We start from the raw sequence: 7,500 nt of genomic DNA, 5'->3' as shown, positions 1-7,500 counted from the left end.
AGAAAGAAAAATGCAAGAAGAATAGCCACCGCTTCTAGTATTACTATGACTAGCAACTAGCAAATAAATGGAATACAACCACACACACACACGCACACACACACACATACACATATGCACAAACGTGTGTGCGTGCACACGCATACAAAAAAAATACATATCACTTCACATCACACAAAGACTTAAATAACAAAACAAGTAAACAACGAAAACCAGACAAAAATACAATACCATAAAATACAAGAATCTCAGGAAAACTACCATGAAAATGAAAGCAATCATACAAACAATAAGGCAAAAAAAAAATTCCATAAAAACTAAACAGAAATGCAACAATAAAAGCTACTACTACTACTACTACTACTACTACTACTACTACTACTACTACTACTACTAAAGATAATTTCAACCAAGCTTAAACCCATTTTGACGAAGTTACAAAAAGAAAAACAAAATTGTCAAAGGTTCCTTTTTGTGGCAACAACAAGAAAAAATATAGAAAAAAAGGAAAGAAAAGATAAGAAGAAGGAAAAGTCTCATAAAAACTGATTAAGTTGGATAATTATTGCAGAAGAAATTCTCTTCCAGTGTCCTCTCAAGTGAAACTGAAACCAAACAGAGATGGCACACAGCACTGAAGTGCTTTCGTTTCATTCCGCATTATAAACAAACTGAAAATGAAAGTAGAGTCTTAAAAAAAAAAACATGAGCTGCAGTCATTACTGTTAAGTTTTATGGACCACCAATATTGTTACCTTTACGTTGGTGTCATAAGCTTAATTATAATGAAGTTCCGTTTAAGCAAAAAAAAAAAAAAAAAAAAAAGAGAGAGAGAGAGAAAGAGAGAGAAAAGAAAAGTAAAGAAGAAAATATCAATAATATGTGTGAAATTACTGTGAATTAAGCAAAATACCCTCCAAAAATATATTTAATTACGATTATCTATTTAATACATATATATACATATATAAAATACAAATATGCATGTATACTTATATATAGACATACATAGAAACACATATATATATATATATATTATATATATATATATATATATATATATATATATATGTATGTATGTATGTATATTTTTCCAATTACTTCAACTGATACACTGTATTTCCTTAAGTCTTGTTCTTTGTGAATTGTTTCCAATGGTGATTAAAATACAGTTCCACTTCACTTCACAGATGTACAAAATGTAATTATCAAAGACAAAAAATAAAAAGTAAAGAATTCAGACATTGTCTTTTCTTTGATCCTTATATTTTCCCAACGGCAAGCTTTTTTTTTTTTTGCGCGTGATAAGACAATTTTTTTAAAGACTGATTTTAAAGAGAGTTTTTAAAGATAGATTACATTTTGTATAATGGAGCTATCAAATTTATTACTCTATCTAGAAGAAGGTAATAATGCTTTACTTTTTGCAATTCCTTTGAAAAAAATTGAAAAAAAGTAAGACTGGTTTAAGCTTCAGGACCATAGCAGTAATTTAAATTAAAGGTTCGTTATTTTCTCACCAAAAATATCCCCTAAAACACTACACACACACACACACACAAACACACACACAGATATTTGCAAATTCATCCCTGTATGTAAAAGATTTCCCATTCCTGATACATGTGGCAACTCAGCCTACTAGAAATAGTAGCCAAATCTATCATAAATCACAATGTGCAATCTTAAAAAGTGACGGGCACAAGTTTATCCAAGACAATGTAGTCCTGAATACACAATTCTTTTAAACAAAAATGACATTGTCACTGCTGCAATATTGTTGATCATAGACCTTATCAAGTCAACAATCACAACATCATCATCATCATCATCATCAACAACAACAACAACAACAACAGCAGCAGCAACAACAATAACAAACACCTATGTAACCAATGGTGTGCTGCTAATGTATTGATTCACTACTTCTATCTGTTACAAATGTTCTGTCTTTTGCTGTAACTGAAATATAATTTTAAAATAATTTTGTAAAGCAGTTATCAAATTTACATTATAATGTGCAACATTGTATTTCAGTAACATGTGTACATTTCTGGAACATGTTTTACATCTTCCTAACCATTGTCATTTGTCCTTGTGGGGTTAATAAAGTAAACTGTTAGTTATTGGAACTAAATAAATAAAACTGCAAGTTGCCAGATTCATTAGGACACCAGGAAAAATTCTTAGTGGCATTTCATCTGTCTTTATGATCTGAGTTCAAATTCCACTGAGGTTGACTTTACCTTTCATCCTTTTGGGATCGTAAAATAAGTACCACTTGACCACTGGGGTCAATGTAGTCAACTTTCCTCCATTCCCAGAAATTACTGGCCTTGTGCCAACATTTGTAACCAATTACTGGAACTAGTTTAATTGATTATACTTTTTCCCAAATTTTGTAGCACCTTGTGTCCAATCATTGAAGAAATCTTGAGAGTTTTAGGCAAAACAAAAGTCTCAGTTTTTAGTTATGTCTTGAAGTTTTGAGTCCAAAACTGGTCACAGTTAACTCTGCCTTTCACCCTTCCAGGTACTGAGATCAATTCAATTGACAGTATCCCCCCTCACCAAATTTTGCGCCAGTGTTAAAAATGGATATTATTTTTTCAAAAAATGGTAAAGTTGGTGGATTGGGAGAATTGTAAGAACATCAAGCAAAATACCTCTCCATATTTATTCTGGTTCTTTAAATTCTTTGTTCAAATCTTGTCTGAGGTAAGCTTTACTTTTCATGCCACTGAGGTTGATAAAATAGAGTACCAGTCAAGTATTAGAAGTAATATAATCAGCAACACCTGTCCTACAAAATAACTTTTTTTTTTACTAATGTTAGAAATAATTGTTAAGAAAGAGCTACAAATATTGGTTTCCCATTGTGGAAAAGACCAGCAATATCAGGTGAGGAGATAAGTTGATAATACCAACTCCAGTACTCAACTGCTAGTTATTTATTCGACCCTGAAAGGATGAAAGGTAAAGTCGACTCTGGCAGCATTTGAACTCAGAACACAATGATGGATAAATGCTGCTAAGCATTTTACCCAGATTGTTAATGATTCTTATTTCTTTATTGCCCACACGGGGTTGAACATAGAGGGGACAAACAAGGACAGACAAAGGGATTAAGTCGATTACATCGACCCCACTGCGTAACTGGTATTTAATTTATCGACCCTGAAAGGATGAAAGGCAAAGTCGACCTTGGCAGAATTTGAACTCAAAACGTAAAGGCAGACAAAATACTTATTTCTTTACTACCCACAATGGGCTAAACACAGAGGGGACAAACAAAGACAGACAAAGGGATTAAGTCGATTACATCGACCCCAGTGCGTAACTGGTACTTAATTTTTCGACCCTGAAAGGATGAAAGGCAAAGTCGACCTTGGCGGAATTTGAACTCAAAACGTAAAGGCAGACAAAATACCTATTTCTTTACTACCCACAAAGGGCTAAACACAGAGGGGACAAACAAGGACAGACAAACGGATTAAATCGATTATTTAACCCCAGTGCATAACTGGTACTTTAATTTATCGACCCTGAAAGGATGAAAGGCAAAGTCGACCATGGCAGAATTTGAACTCAAAACATAAAGGCAGACAAAATACTGCTAAACATTTTGCCTGGCGTGCTAACGCTTCTGCCAGCTTACCACTTTAATGCTTGTTAATGATTCTGTCAGTTTGCCACTTTAGATGCTTCTAATGTTGATCTCAAATTTTGGCACAAGGTAAGAAAATTCAAGGGAGGGAGTAAGATGATAACACTGAGCCCATCTCTCAACTGGTACTTATTTTATTAACCCTGAAAGGGTGAAAAGCAAAGCTGACTCCAGCAGCACTTGAACCCAGAATGCAAAGGCAGACAAAATGCTGCTAAGGATTTTTCCTGGTGTGCCAGCAATTCTGCTAGTTCACCACCTTAGATGCTACAACTTTTAATGATAATTTCAATGAATTTTTGACAGCCTTATTTCTGTATTTATTAGTATAGCAGATAAAATTACTTAGTGACATTTCTTTTGGATTTATGTTTTGAGTTCAAATTCTATTTAGATTGACTATACCATTCATCCTTTCAGGGTCGATGAAATAAATACCAGTTGATCACCGGGGTCAATGTAATTGACTTACCTGCTCCAAGTATTGTGTATTGTTGGTATTGTGCCAAAACACCAGGTATTTGTTGGTATTGTGCCAAAATCTGAACCATTATTTTTATCTTTTATTCAGAGAAAGAAAGGCAATGCCTATGAGAAGTTGTCCTCGAATTAGATATTTGGCTCATATGTTTGTGACAGTGGACTCTTCTGAAAACAGCCATGGGCCAGTTAGCTGTGCTATTATAACTGCTATTGAATTCTGCAGTCAAATTTAGTGTTGTTTATATACTTCTTCTGTGCTATATTCAATGGGAATTGTCTCAGAAGAGAAGGATTATAGTGGAGTTTCTTGGAAATTGTCAGAAAATAGTGAAATCACAGTGAAGAAATAGAAACAGCAATTACATGTAATTGTGAATTATTTACAGAAGTGTCTGAATAGAATAATTTATTTGGTGTGAGAGTCCAACAGCTGAATTCATTTCTTGTGTGTATTGGCAAGTGTTATCATTCTTACCAATTTGGAATTCTATATTAAACAGCATACTTAGATTGCAAATGTGTTACACTTGAGGGACAGCCGATTGCTGGATCAGAAGAAGAAAGTTACTAGTTAAAACAGCTGTTGTTGTAGTGAACAAATACGATAGTCTACTGTTGGAATAAACAGTATAAGATTTGGTTTCTAAGTAAAGAAACATGCTAATAATGATATCAAGAAATTTACCGTGTTCTATAAACTTTTTCTCTTTTTACTTCGTTTTCTTCAACGACATCCTTCTTTAGTTACATAACGTAAACCGTAGTACTCTTAATTAATTTTCTTTTGGAACTTTTCAAAGTTTATTACCATTTTCTTCACGTTCCAAGCCTATTATGAGCTTGTGTCATAAATCTGATATTCCTGCTAACATCCTGACTGGAATGAAGTTTGTAATTTGATAAATGACAAAGAATAATTAAAGAATGCATATCAATATTATATTAGAAACCCAAGATTTCGGTAATTGACTTGGACAATTTCACTATTTCAGATAAATTTTGCTGACTGCAAAATGATTAAAATTTATAATTCACAGGTAAAATAAATTGACTCAAATAACGTCTGTGTGTTCTGTACATTCTATTCGCATATTAATAACTAGAGGTATCCATCAATTCATAATTAGTCTTATTGGTTAAACATGTCAAGGAAGAGAAATGAATTATGACGTTTATGTGTTTCTGAAGGACATTTTATAGAATAAGAGAACTATTGCTGATGCTCGGCCTCAAGTCAACCCTCAGTGAGATAACCTCTTTAACAGAAGCTGTTCCATCCATGACCAACCTGGTTCTTTTATTTGTTTTCTAATTTTTTCTTTTTTTTTCTAAAATTATTTTATCTAAGCACTATTGTCTTTTAATACCCATTTTCCCATGCTAACATAAGTCAGATGGAATTTGATGAGGCAACTTTTCTACAGATGGATGCCCTTCCTGCCATCAGCTCTCAACTGTTTCCAAGTAAGGCAATATATCCCCATGACTGGACATATATACATATATACATATATATATATATTTATCTACATGTTTATGCACACACACACACACACACACACACACACACACACACCACACACACACACACATATATATATATATTTTTTTCACAGGAGACTAGAGACATTCATCTCTTGCTCATTTACCACCATCACATGAATACACACACACACACACACACACACACACACACACACAAATATATACATATCTATCTATCTGTCTGTCTGTCTACTTCTCTCTCTCTCTATACATATATATATATAAATGGATTATTATTGCCAAATTTATAAATGGAACATAGACATATCCACTCATAGAAACACATACACTTAAGCAGTGACACACACTCACTACGTGCATGCACCCATAAAATGCCTTTAACCCAAGTTATTTTTATTCTATTAGAATGTAAAATTAACATATATGCATATATATATACTAATATATACATGTTTGTGTGTATGTGTATGAATATGTGTGTTTGTATATATATATGTGTGTGTGTGTGTGTGTATGAACATGTATATAAATATATATATATATATGTATATATGTATATATGTATATAATGTATATATATATATTTATATATGTATATATATATGTATATATATATATGTATATATATATATGTATATGTACATATATATATGTATGTACACATATATACGTAAATATATATCTCTCTATATATATATATATCTATATCTATATTTATATATATATACATATGTATATATTTACCAATACCAAATATTTCACTCAATCCCAGCTTATATTATTAATATACACACATATATATTTCTTCTATTTGTGTATGAGTATGTGCACGTATATGTGTGTATGCGTGTGTGTGTGTATATATATATATATATATATATAGATAGATAGATTGATAGATATAGATACATACACGCACATACACATATATACATAGATAGATACAGGGGGAGGGAGAGACGGAGAAAGAAAGCAAACACACAAAAAAGGTTTATTATTGTTTTTATTGTTTTAAAGTGGAAAGGAATTATTTCAGCTAAAAATCTTAAATCCTAAAGAACATAAGACCATACCAAAAATATACATAACAACAAAAACAACAACAACAACAACAACACAACAATAGCAACAGCAGCAAGAACAAAAACTAAAATGAAACATAACAAACACACACATACACACAAACAAAGATAAAAAAAATAAACAAGTAACAAAGAAAATGTCTGCACTGAAACAAAATAAGATAAAATAAATATAAAAATGTAAAACTTTCCGAAAAGCCCGATGAATGAGTAAAGTTTTACGATGGTTTAGTTGTACATTTGAAGGTACTTCACATTTATAGTAAGTAGACAATTTATGCTATTGATTTACAGTGTCTTTGATAATCTAAATTTGGAAAAAGTTTCGATAAGCAATAAACCTCTGAGAATTATTCATGAAGTTGAGTAGAAGTAGATGGGTAGTGGTGTAAGGTGAGAAATAGGAGGTGGGAACGAGCATTGTGGTTGCGATGGTCTTGGTGGTGGTGGGTGGTGGAGGTGATGTTAGTGTTGGTGGCAGTTGTTGTTGTGGTGGTGGTGGTGGTGAGAGTGATGGCCAAGAAGAAACCCTCATACACACACACACACACACACACACGATGAAATAATGAAATAAGAAAGAGAATTAAGAACAAAAGATATGGAAAAATAATCTAAGAACGAATAGAAAAGGATAGAAAAAGAAAGACAGATGAGGTGAAAAGGGAGGAGGAGGAAAAGAAGAAGAAGAAGAAGAAGAAGAAGAAGAAGAAGAAGAAGAAGAAGAATGCTAAGGTGAGGAAAGAATGGGTGGTGTATAGT

At 32.4% G+C, this 7,500-nt stretch overlaps 1 long non-coding RNA gene across 1 annotated transcript in view; it reads right to left on the bottom strand.

Moving 5' to 3' along the window:
- The window catches only part of LOC118766062, a 21,106-nt gene that overhangs the window by 2,855 nt on the left and 10,751 nt on the right, over nucleotides 1-7,500 (bottom strand). Inside the window, exon 2 of the long non-coding RNA XR_005001993.1 lies at nucleotides 3,450-3,455. This is a non-coding gene — a long non-coding RNA (uncharacterized LOC118766062). The remainder of the gene's footprint in view (nucleotides 1-3,449; nucleotides 3,456-7,500) is intronic.

Source organism: Octopus sinensis, linkage group LG14 (assembly GCF_006345805.1).
Source record: "Octopus sinensis linkage group LG14, ASM634580v1, whole genome shotgun sequence".
NCBI classification, from domain to species: domain Eukaryota; kingdom Metazoa; phylum Mollusca; class Cephalopoda; order Octopoda; family Octopodidae; genus Octopus; species Octopus sinensis.
This window is presented reverse-complemented; position numbering and strand designations above follow the sequence as displayed.